The sequence below is a fragment of the Canis lupus genome, chromosome 33 (assembly GCF_011100685.1).
Source record: "Canis lupus familiaris isolate Mischka breed German Shepherd chromosome 33, alternate assembly UU_Cfam_GSD_1.0, whole genome shotgun sequence".
Lineage (NCBI taxonomy): Eukaryota > Metazoa > Chordata > Mammalia > Carnivora > Canidae > Canis > Canis lupus.
Window position 1 is genome coordinate 19,868,845 of NC_049254.1, and position 12,262 is coordinate 19,881,106.

A 12,262-nucleotide genomic window follows, 5' to 3' on the forward strand; every position below is an offset into this window, starting at 1 on the left:
CACCAAAAGCAAAACCAACAAAAGCAAAAATAAAGAAGTGGGACTACGTCAAATTAAAGAATTTCTGCACAGGAAAGGAAACCATCAACAAAATTAAAAGGCAACTTACTGAATGCGAGAAAATATTTGCAAATCATATATCTGATAAGGGGTTAATACCCAAAATATAAAGAACTCAATAGCAAAAAATCTTCAAATAATCCATAAAAAATGGGCAGAAGATCTAAATAGAAGACACACAGATGTCCAGGAGGTACACAAAAAGATGATTTATGTCATTAATCATCAGGAAAATACAAATCAAAACGACAATGAGATATCATCTCACATCTGTTAGAATGGCTATTATCAAAAAGACTAGAAGTAACAATTATGACAAGATGTGGAGAAAAGATGGGATGCCTGGGTGGCTCAGTGGTTGAGCGTTTGCATTTGGCCCAGGGCATGATCCCTGAGCCCCAGGATCGAGTCCCACGTCAGGCTCCCTGCATGGAGCCTGCTTCTCCCTCTGCCTTTGTCTCTGCCTCTCTGTCTCTCTCTGTGTGTCTTTCACAAATAAATAAATAAAATCTTTAAAAAAAAAAAAAAGATGCTGAGAAAGAACCCTGGTGCACTGTTGGTGGGAACATAAATTGGTACATCCATTATGAAAAACGGTATGGTGATTCCTCAAGGAAATGAAAATAGAACTATAATAATATGATCCAGTAATTTCACTTCTGGTATTCTTTCAAAGAAAATAAAAACACTTAATTTGAAAAGATCTATGAACCCCCATGTTCACTACAACGTTATTTATAGTGACTAAGATATGGAAACAGCTTAAGGATCCATCAATGAAAATGAATAAAGAGGATGCAGTATACATATATAATGGAATATTATTTGGACATAAAAAATAATGAAATTGTGCCATTTGAGATAACATGAATGGACCTCCAGGGAATTATACTAAGTGAAATAAGACAAAGACAAATACCATATGATCTTTCTTATATGTGGAATCTAAAACATTTTTTTAATTAAAAAAAGAAACTAAGCTTATATATAAAACAGATTGATGGTTGCCAGAGGTTAGGGGCTGAGGGAGAAATGGTTAAATTGTTTTTGTTTTGTTGTTTTTGTTATTTAAATAAATTGAATAACAATTTTTAAAAATCTATGGATATCTGAATAAACTATGGATATTAGTTAATAATAACATATCAATATCAGTTCATTAATTTTAACAAATGGATTGTATTAATGTAAAATGTTCCTAAAGGTGAATCCACGGTGAGGAGGGGCAGTAATACGCAGACTCAGTGCTATGTGCAAAACTTTTTTTTTTTTTTGGTAAATCTAAAAACAAAAAAACCCAATAGCTTATCTTTTATTAGGTGCCCACCACATTTGTACATGTTTAAAAGTGTGCCATGAGCTCAGAAGCTATTTTTTTTCTATTCCACGTTCACTACCCACATATACCAATAAAATAGAGGCAGAAAGCTTGACATGATACACAGGGCCCTTACAAGTCAGCTAGTTCTCAATGGTCTTAATAGTCAAAATACACTTGTGCAACCAGCTTCTAAACCTGAAATTATAAGCAGAATGATTTTTTAGCTGTTAAAAGATAGTAGCAGCAGAAAAAAAAAAAAGGAGGAAAGTAAAAGAGAATAAGAATAATAGACGTTTTGATCTACAGAGAAAGTAGATTGACCAATTATCTTATTGAAGCAATGAGTAACCTAGTTCCCAGGACCAGCTCTGATGCTGGAAACTACCATGTAACTTTAGCCAACTTATTTAACCTCTACTGGCATCTATTTCCTAATCTGCAAAACAGAGGTAAATTTCAGACACCAACTGCTTTCTGTAGCCCTACACTGGCTAGGATCTTTTAAAATTTATTCCCTGAGCCAAAACCTCACCCACATGCCATCCGTTATTTTCCCTCCTTTTTCCTGTCTCCTTTGCCTCTGCAAAGAAATAAAATTAGCAGTCAAAATTAAACAAGCCCAGTGAGCAAGGTTTAAGGAAAGGGATGGAGTAAGTTGTGCAAAATTGCTTATTTGGCCCCAAAAGGTTCATTGTTGGGATATTGCCTCCCACAACTAGCTCTACTGGAATTTTTCTCAGGAAAATGGAGAACTGTTTTAAGATAGACATGCCCTTTAAGCTGGTCTCAAATCAAAATAAATTTAGGATATTCAAAAACACCCTACAGGATTTTCCCTGTGGAGTCTAAATAAATCACTGACCAAATTTTCCAATTTATGCTCTGCTGCTAAATGGGACTTTCTAAAAAATCATGTTTTAATTTCTATATATGAAAATAGAGTACAGGTAAACTTCTTCACTATATATTTTCACTCTTTCTTCATGGTAGCATTCATTTGCTTGATAGAGTTTAAAAGAATGCCATCTGGGAAAAGACCACCCTTAGAGAAGAAAGTTAAAATAGAACCCAAATCTCCAATAAACTCGAAAGTCAGCTAAAGACAACACTATATCCACTGGTTAGTGAGTCTTTTAAAAATAATGTATCTTTTGGGGCACCTGGATGGCTCAGTCAGTTAAGCATCTGTCTTTGGCTCAGGTCATGAGCCCGAGCCCGGCACTGGGCTCCCTGCTCAGTGGGAAGTCTGCTTCTCTCTCTCTGCCTCTGCTTCTACACCCTGCTTGTGCTCACTCTCTCTCTCTCTCTCAATAAATAAAATCATTAAAAAAATGTATCTTCTAAAATATAATTATAGAGTCATTAAGAATATCTCCCAAACATATGCATGTTAAACTTTATAAAATCACGATTAGTTTTACACATAAAAAATGGATTTCAGAGTTCCTTCTAATTTTTAATATATTTAAAATATTATTAAATCTATAGAAAGGTATACATAGCATTTTTAGCAATTCATTTACTTGGTAAATGAGAAATTCTATTTGTACTATGTACAACATAGTTGTACTATGTACTATGCTGTGTACATAGGCTGTCATTTTATACTATGAGGTGCTTTTTTTTTTAAAAATGAGAATATAAAAAGTGCTCAGGAATCAGTTTTCATGCTGGCAAATCGAATTTCAATAAAAAAAAAAAGGAATCAGTTTTCAGATTCTAGGAAGCACTATGACATTGACACTATTAATACTTGCATGGGATCTTAAATATAAATAAATAATTTTAAGACCAACAACAGTGGCTATGCTATCAAATTATTGTTTCATGGCATGTCATTATAGATATAAAATTTTCATTCAAATAATCTGTTCCATCAAAGAGTTGGAATTCTCAAATAAAAATATAAACAAAAAAAGATTATTCAGTGGGTTTTCCCTAAAGTATTATGCATTATTAACACCAAACTTTACAAGACTTAAAAAAAAAAATTACTAGACTGATTAAGTGTGGCAAAATGGTTTGTTCCCTACAAAGGAAATGAATTTTAGTCCCACAAAGTTTAATTAGTATTTAGTGGCTTGTACTTGCCAGAGGAACAGCCTGACTCTGAAGTCAACTGTACAGTCAGAAATGACATACACCGGTGGTTAAGAGCACCAACTGCTCTCGAATTTAGACCTATATAGAGTCCAGTCCTGGTTCTGCCACTTTAGACTACAATCATCAGTAAGTCACTTAACCAATCCAAATCAGGCTTTCCTCATCTGTATACTGGGTTAAGAAACTACTCATAGCAAAGGCATGGGGATTAAAGATCCCATAGACAATGTTCTTTAACAGTTCAATAATTATGATTATTATTACTACTTAGACCCCTTCTGACCATTCAGAATACTTGAATTCTACCTCTGGCTAAAAGTCACTTCTCAATGGCAGAATTAGAAAAAAATATATCGATTTATTTTACACGTGTAAGTAATAATTATTATACCATATCGGTAATACACTTTGTGGCCCTCAAGACTAGACATTATCATTTAACATAATAGGAACCTGGTAAAGAGTTATTGGTTAGGGGTAAAAAATAATATGATATAGTAGAAAGAGCGTAGGCTCTGAATTCAGCTTCGATGTTTAACATCTGTGTGACATTGGCTATCTACTCTATGAGCTTCGTTGGTTTTTTGTTTGTTTGGTTTTGGTTTTGGGGGAGGTTTTTCTCTGTAACAGAGGCAGACAACCAGGGTATACAGCAGAGTTGTTGTAAAAACTAAATGAAGCAATTTATATGAAAGGTTCTCAGTAACTTCTCTTTTCCTTAATTCTAGGGTTATAGGGCAAGAGTGGTAATTGTTTGTCAAGACTGAATTTTTCTTACACAGCTGTATCAACTTTGTCCTTCTTTTTAAAATGAGGTATTTCATTAGGAAATAATGTGAATTATGAGAATGGATTCAGGCGCAACAGTAAATATAGTTTATCAATATACCATAAAAACAAGAGCAAGGATTCCCAAACCTTGTAATTTTATTAGAACCTATGAAGTAGTCTTTGTAAAATATTGATGCCCAAATCTAGATCTAAAGATTCTGATTTAGGATATCTAGGAGTAGAACCTAGAAATCTATTCATTTAAAAAGCCCCCAGCTGATTATGATGTACAACAGCCAAGGAAAGTAGTGTTTTCTAACCTGCGTGAACCAGGTGGAACCTGGGATGCCTGAGTTCCATCCCAGACTTATTAGAGAAGGAGTTCAGAAATCTGAATTGTAACAAATACCCTAGGTAATTTTAGAGTACATTAAAGTTAAATAACCACTAGACTGGAGTCCAATACTACAATATCAAAAACGTATATAAAATTTTTCATCTTATTTGGTTATTTTAAATTTTTTCTTTCTATATTAATAAATTTACTACCATCAAAAATGAACTTATGAATGATAGGTAATAAATTTATCCAAAGAAAACATGAATTTTAGATTCATAAACATTATCAATATTATTATTACATGTTTTTATTTTAAAGATTTTATTCATTTATGAGAGGCACAGAGAGAGGCAGAGACAGAGGCAGAGGGAGAAGCAGGCTCCCTGCGAGGAGCCCGATGCAGGACTAGATTCCAGGACCCCAGGATCACACCCTGAGCCAAAGGCAGACGCTCAAACGCTGAGCCACCCAGGCATGCCTCATTACAGGTTTTTAAACCAAAACATAAGTAATAGGGTGAACACAACACAACTTTTATCTCCAGAGCCTACAACCACCGAGAAACACTCCAACTAAGAGATGCCGTCAGTTTCAGTGTTTTTAAAATTCGTCTGTTTTTGCTTTGACTGAGGTTTCTATTATCCATTCTTCCTTTAATTAGAGCAGTAATAATGGTAAATATTATTAATATTGGCACAGGGCTTTACTATTTATGAAGAATTTCCATATACATGAACCCCTTTAATCGTCACAATTACCTTGTAAGGTGGATAGGAAGTGTAACATTTATTACTAACTTTCTGCAAATAAGCAAAAAAGCTAAAGCAATTTGCCCAAAGTCATAATGGTGTTTGCTGGTGTTTCTGGTAATATGTGGACTGAAATCTCAGATGTAAATTCCAGGCAAAAATTCTGAAATTTAAAAGTTAGCACTCATTTGTAGGGGTTACTAAAAAAAAAATTCAAAATAGCATGAAAGAGGGCAATTGAGTGGCTCAGTGGTTTAGCGCTGCCTTTGGCCCAGGGCATGATCCTGGAGACCCAAGATCAAGTCCCACATTGGGCTCCCTGCATGGAGCCTGCTTCTCCCTCTGCCTGTGTCTCTGCCTCTCTCTCTCTCTCTCTCTTTCCCATGAATAAATAAATCTAATCTTTTTTTAAAAAATAGCATGAAAGAGTCTTTAAATTGCAAATAGTCTGCAGTCCCATACCGAAGCATGGGTTCATCTTATTATTTAAAGTTATTGTAATTTATTTTATGGTTAAGGATAGAAGGAGAGTGGAGCTCAATTAACCAAAATCAAAGAAACAGAAAAGTTAAACAAAAAATTGGAATGCCCACCAATTATAATACAATTTGCCCAATTTGTAGTTTAACCCTCTATAAGAAAATCTTCTGTGCCTCAATTTCCTCTACTAAAACTGGAATATCAAATAGCACTTTCAAAGGCTAGCAATTTAATTTTAAGCTATTGTGGTACTTTAAAATTGTTAAACCAAATGTACAACTAGAGTAATACTAACATGTATCCAACCTGTACGAAAGCCCTGAGTACCTTAGGATCAACTAGTCCAGTCTGCTCATTTTATGCACAGGAAATAGACCTAGAAAGGTTAAGCATCTTACCCAAGATAACATAGCAAATTTGTTATAAAGCTGAAACAAGAAATTCAGTATCTTTACCACAGTCAACTACAATAGAAACTTGCAAATAGGCAATGCAATTCCATAATCAAAAACAGAAAGTCATTTTAATATGAAAGAAAGTAAATTTATAAAGGGAAAGTTGGAAAGGAGGTGGTATCAGAAGTATTTTTCCAAAGAGAAAAGGCCCTAAAATTATTTAAAACCAAAAAAATAAAAATAAAAATAAATAAGAAGTTATAAACCAGCCAGACATAATCATTCATTCAGATCTTAAATGTCTGAGTGCCTCTGGGCTGAATGCCATAGAAAGTTCTGGAGGCAGAAGGATGAATAAGACACAGACTCTATCCTTGAGGAGCTCATGGTTTAGTTGGAAGATATGCTTACAAACAACACAAAACAATACAAAAATGCATTATAAACAATACAATGTGAAAGTGATATTACCAGAGCATATAAAAGTTGCTCTGAGAATGGGCAGGAAGGAACACCTCACTGTCTGGAATGATTGACCAAAAGCCTTCCAAGTGGTAAGATTAGGCAAATGAATATCTCTAACAATCTCTGCCTTCTTCATCCCCAAATCTAAATTGAACACATCTCTGTGCCTATAATTTTTGAAGTATTTTTAATACACAGTGGGATAAAGGAAGGGCTAAAGTACACACATCCTAATTTCTCTTTTTGGTAACAAGAATTGCTAAACACACTAAAACAGATTTTTGTGTAGCTACTGCAAAATCAGAGCTTGAAACAATTTGCCAAATGTCTGTAAATGTCCTATACTTTCCTTTTCACTGGCTCATGCGTCAGAGACACAAGGTGGCACTGTCGTGCTGACATTCATTCAGGGTCCTTTCTAAATGGACAATTTGGAAAGAGGCAAAGGCCCTACTGTGACAACTAAAACCAGAGTGATATTACTGTACTGGCCTTCTCCTAGGTCTACCAGCAATAATGGTGGCTGAGGAAGGAGTAAATCATTTTGCATTTCGTGAATATCACATGATGCCTCTATAGAAGAGAACATATTCTATGATGGTTTCTGCAAAATGTCATGTTGTGTGCTCATGGAAATGTCCAAAGGAATATAGTGCCCCTCTGCCAGTGGAAAGTCAGAAGTGAACTGTTTACCATGGGCTGTGGACATGGACCGCCTCTCCATCTAGTGGCCAGTGGGGAGGAGTGGAACCATAGTGTTTCACTCAGTTAAAAACAGCCCCTTATCAAACCAACAGTAGGCAATTATGTCACTTCATCTGACAAATGGCAATTTTGGGTTTATTGCATTCACTGAATCATTAAGTAGACCCAATAATACATTGTGACATCCACTTATGCTAGCGATAACAATGACCAAAAAAATAAAGTATGTGTGCTCTTTCAGACCAACTAAAATCCCTTTATTCGCCCGTCATTGCCAACCTAAACTTCTCTCCAGATGTTTATGATTTACAGGTAGAAATTACAAGCAGAACCACCTACATATATAGCTGTATAAAATAAAATAATACATTTTTTAAGATAAAAGAAAATCTAAAGGGGAGCTTTTCCCTTCATTTTTATAAACACAAAATCTTATGAACAGAGAGATTATGATTTATTCAAAGTCATTATAGTCAGGACTAGAAACCAGGCCTCCAGATTTAACCACTTTAAATCCTTTTTGGCATTAATTAATGCCTCCTGTTCTCCAAAGCAGTGCTTTTTTTTTTTTTTTTAACCACACCATAGTGTTTCTCTCAACATGCTAGGAAAATAATTAGTTTCTAAAACTTTTATTCACATATTTTCATGCTAAGTTGATAGGATTGAAGATATTGTATGTAAGTCCTAACACATCTTCATGGGTATATTCTGAGCCTTATTATAAGAACATGCTTTTTTCTTTTTTTTTTTTTTTTTTAACTAACAAATTATTTACATTCATTCAACATTTAGAAAGCAAAGTAGCAAGTGGGCAGGGAATAGAGTAGAATGTGCTGGTCAAACCCACTATACAGAAATGGTTTCAGAAAGCCATTTTGTAAAAAGAAATCTAAATCCATTCAGGCTGACAGGAAGTTTGGAGTTGTTTTTTGTTTTGTTTTATATAAAAAGTATTTGACTTCATTTTATTTTAAGAGAGGAAACACACACACAAACTTACACAGTCGATCACTTCATCCATTTTAATTAAACTCATGATGCTGTTTTGCCGCATGCCTTGGGAATGCTTTGTTGGGAAGGCTTCTTATCAAAACAAATGAAATCTGTCCACCAACTACAAAAATCTGCTCACAAATCCAAACCTAAGGCTTCAAAGGCAAAAGGTATGAAGAAATCCTGGCAGTGAATACATTAGAAACGTGAGATGTTATGACTTCCTCTTCTATGATCTTTTGGTGGCACCTTTGGAATCTATCTTGGAGTGGAGGGGGAATGTAACCAACCTACTGTCAATAGGTATAGTGAGAAGGCAGTGAGTGCTTTGTTGGATAGGTCAGATGGCTTCTACTCAGGGTTGGGAAGAAAGTATTCTTCTTTCATTATAAATTTAGAAGCTTCAAAAGCACCTACCCTTCCACCCACAGCTTTACTTTTATTCTTGTTTCCATTTGCTTTTTAATCATGTTTATTCTTCTCCCCTCTCCAGATGAGGTGAGGCCACTGTTGATTTGAGGAACTAGATAAAGTGAGAACTATTCTAGCTCTTTCGACCCAACCTAAAGTGCCGGTAATAGGCGCATTTGGCCAAGAAGACGGAGACATTAGTAAATATGTGCAGACCCAAAGTACTGGGCCAAAAGGAATTGTAGTAAGTTCAGTATTTAAAAACAAAACAAAACAAAAATCCAATGTATAAAGTCACCTTTGCAACTAGATGTCCCTAATTCCTATTTAAACATAAAAGAAAGAATAAACATTTTCACTGTTTAAATGTTTTGGTGTCTAAATAAGGTGTTTTTGTTTGTTTACAATAGTAGCCATACAGTTTTCATATACATACATATCTACCCAAAAATTTACACAGCCTAGAACATTCATAGTTTTCTGCTAGTAAGTTTTTTACTAAGTTTTAATTTGGTACCCGAGCAAACTGACAACATTACTTTAATTTTCTCCCAGTTGCATTTCATTTACTGGAAAGAAGCTCATACTATAAAAGGAATTTGCTAACAACAAATCACAATTTGATTACAACAGTAATTCAGAGAACATTTCTGAAAGGAAAGGTAAAAATAGCAAATTTCCAAGCTCATTTAGTAAAAAACTAAAGGCTTCTAACCATTAGATGGAATCAAAATTTAAATAATTTAAATTCAAATCTTGTTTTTAAAAAGTTCAGATTAAGAATTTTGGTGAGCAAAACAATACTATTATGCATAAAATTCATCATTATTACCATTTTTGTTTCAATTTATTGGAAATCTAATTTCCAAAAACTCCAAATTCCATTAAGTAGTTTCATATGAATTAAATGCAAGTCTTTACATTAGTCTTTTTAATATTGAAAGTTTTCAAAAACTTATTAACATTTTAAATGTATAACATATGATCTGTGCATTAAATTTATCATACCTTGAGATTCAGGGTATTCAGTGCTAAAATATTTCTAATATGAAGAAGGTAAACACATTATGCTAGAATGACCACCCTTTTCATCAGTTTCAAAAATAGGACTGAATATCCAGAAATTAATAATAATATCCTTAGTTTCCATCTAATAACTGGATGGGTCAATGAATTCAGCCTTTGTTCCTTGTCTCAATATTATTACTTGGAAGTCAGTAGTTAACTTTCCCTATGAAAGTTAAAACAATTATGAAAGTGTTGCATTGGTTAACTAAACTACAAAACATGCCAGGCTGGAGTTTCACTGGAGTATCAAAAGACTTCATAAAGGCAAGCACCATGTCCTCAAGTTGATTACTTTCAAGTAAACTGTAGAATCACCCAAGGCTTGACCCTAGAGTAGAGGAGAGGTTACAAAGCCAAAGTTGAGCATAAGTTGCACACTACTTAATTATTATTACAGTTGAGCAACTACAGTGGCATAAAAGCCCTTTTTTCTTATGGGCTCTTGAATGCTGTTCCCAACATCTGTTATAGTGGTTACTACATACATGACAGTAATGATAGATGGCATTACTTCTTCCCACAGCCTCAAAAGCTTGCCTATGTTGAAATCAGAAGTAAAAGAGTTCAAAGAATATATTTTTGATACGTTCAGTATAATTGGCAACAATGTACATTTGATGATTAAATGTATAATAACTATGTTACAGGAATATATACAAATTCAGGCATTTTCTAGAATTTCGAGATATAGATATTGCCCTTGGGTTTTTGGTAAAGAATTAAAAGTATTTTAGTAGCTATTTGACATTGGCTATAATCCCTGAGGATTCTGCAAAATGCTAGAAATTACTTAAGCATTGGAAATGCACAAAACAAGTTTGAGAGAAAATTTAAGTTTCAAGTTTGCCAAATATCTAGGAATTCTATACAGAATTTGAAAATTTGGAGCAAAAAATCAAATGGCCAATGATGATTCTAGTATCATTGTAAATAATATCTAATTATTGTATGAGGTAACCAAAACGGCTCATATAATATGAAAAAAAATCATTTAAAATAGTTGATTTCCAATTAATGATAACTCTTATATGTATGCATTTTTTCAACTGCTAGTGTTTATTGTCCTTGATGTAGGTGAACTATTCCTATGTAAATGATATTTGATTCCTGTAATTTGCTTGCAATAGTTACACAGCCATACAAACAAAAATACTTAGATTTTCTTTTCAGCTCTACACAACTTTTCCTGCTAATAAGATTCTCACTGGTTAAAGAACTTGGGATGAATATACTATTTTACTTCTGTCATAGAAGTCCAGTATATTTTTCACTGAAAAATGTAGTTTGTTAAAATAGTTCTAAAGTGGCCTCCAAGGCAAGTCAGCTTTAATATCCTTTATCAACTTTTAGACCTAAAAAGGCCACCCTTAGGACTGAAGAAGACTGGAACTAGCAGCACTCAAAGAATGTCAACATCAGTCCTTCCTTTGCCAGAAAGGATCACTCGTTAGCAATATCAGCAATATGCTACTTCCATACACCTTGCCAGGCCCTGGGACAACACATTTGCTCAGGGTCTGAACATGGTTTCCTGTGTGGCAGCATGGCCAGCCACTATTCAGCCTTGGGCAAGTCCATGAACACATCCACTGATAATTTCTATATTTATAGGAAGCCAGGACATGTGTAGATAATCACACAATTGGATATTTATGAAGTGCCAGATTTTATGAATACAGGAATTTGTTAATTAGCACAAGGACTAATCATTAAAATTCAAAAATAGATAAATAAACAGGAATGCCATTTATTTGTTCACATTTCGGGGAAAGTATGCAGCTGTGATCCTTTTGATGAATGTGGGCTTCTGAAGAAAAATGTGAAGAAGAAAAGTATCTGCAAGTTTTGAAATCTTAATGAGTAAAATCCAGGAAATTACTATATAGTCTTTATATTAAAAACAATCGTGATAATTCGTCCCTTAACTTAAAAAAAAAAAGTTTAAACCAGTGTATGCTTAGCATTTGAATTATGCTGTCTTGCTATTCCAGTTTTGGTCCTTTTCAAGGAGCCAAAGCTGATTTTTTACCGGATAGAAGTTAAAAAGCACACACACGTCACTCAGTACCAAATTGTTTTAGCTACAGGGCATGGCAAAGCATGAAATAACTGCTTTAGAGCACTTCCTCATGTGGGTGTGTTAGATAACTGTCCGTTCCAATATTAAAATGAAACCCACTCTGACCTGACCAAGATTTCGGGCCTCTCAATAGATTTCATGTGCTGATAGGAAAGGCCCACCATAACCTGTAAGGCTAGTTAATGACTTTTTGGCATCCTATAGCCCTCCTGTGACACAAGCCTTTCAGCTTTCCAAAGTCTTATATATCAGAGTACACTGGTTTTAAGTTTACTTATTCACATTTTACAGTGTCCTGTAGTATTTAGATTATGACAA

At 34.3% G+C, this 12,262-nt stretch overlaps 1 protein-coding gene across 21 annotated transcripts in view; it reads right to left on the reverse strand.

Moving 5' to 3' along the window:
• ZBTB20 (zinc finger and BTB domain containing 20) overlaps positions 1–12,262 on the reverse strand; it is a 750,813-nt gene that overhangs the window by 694,341 nt on the left and 44,210 nt on the right. The window lies entirely within an intron of this gene.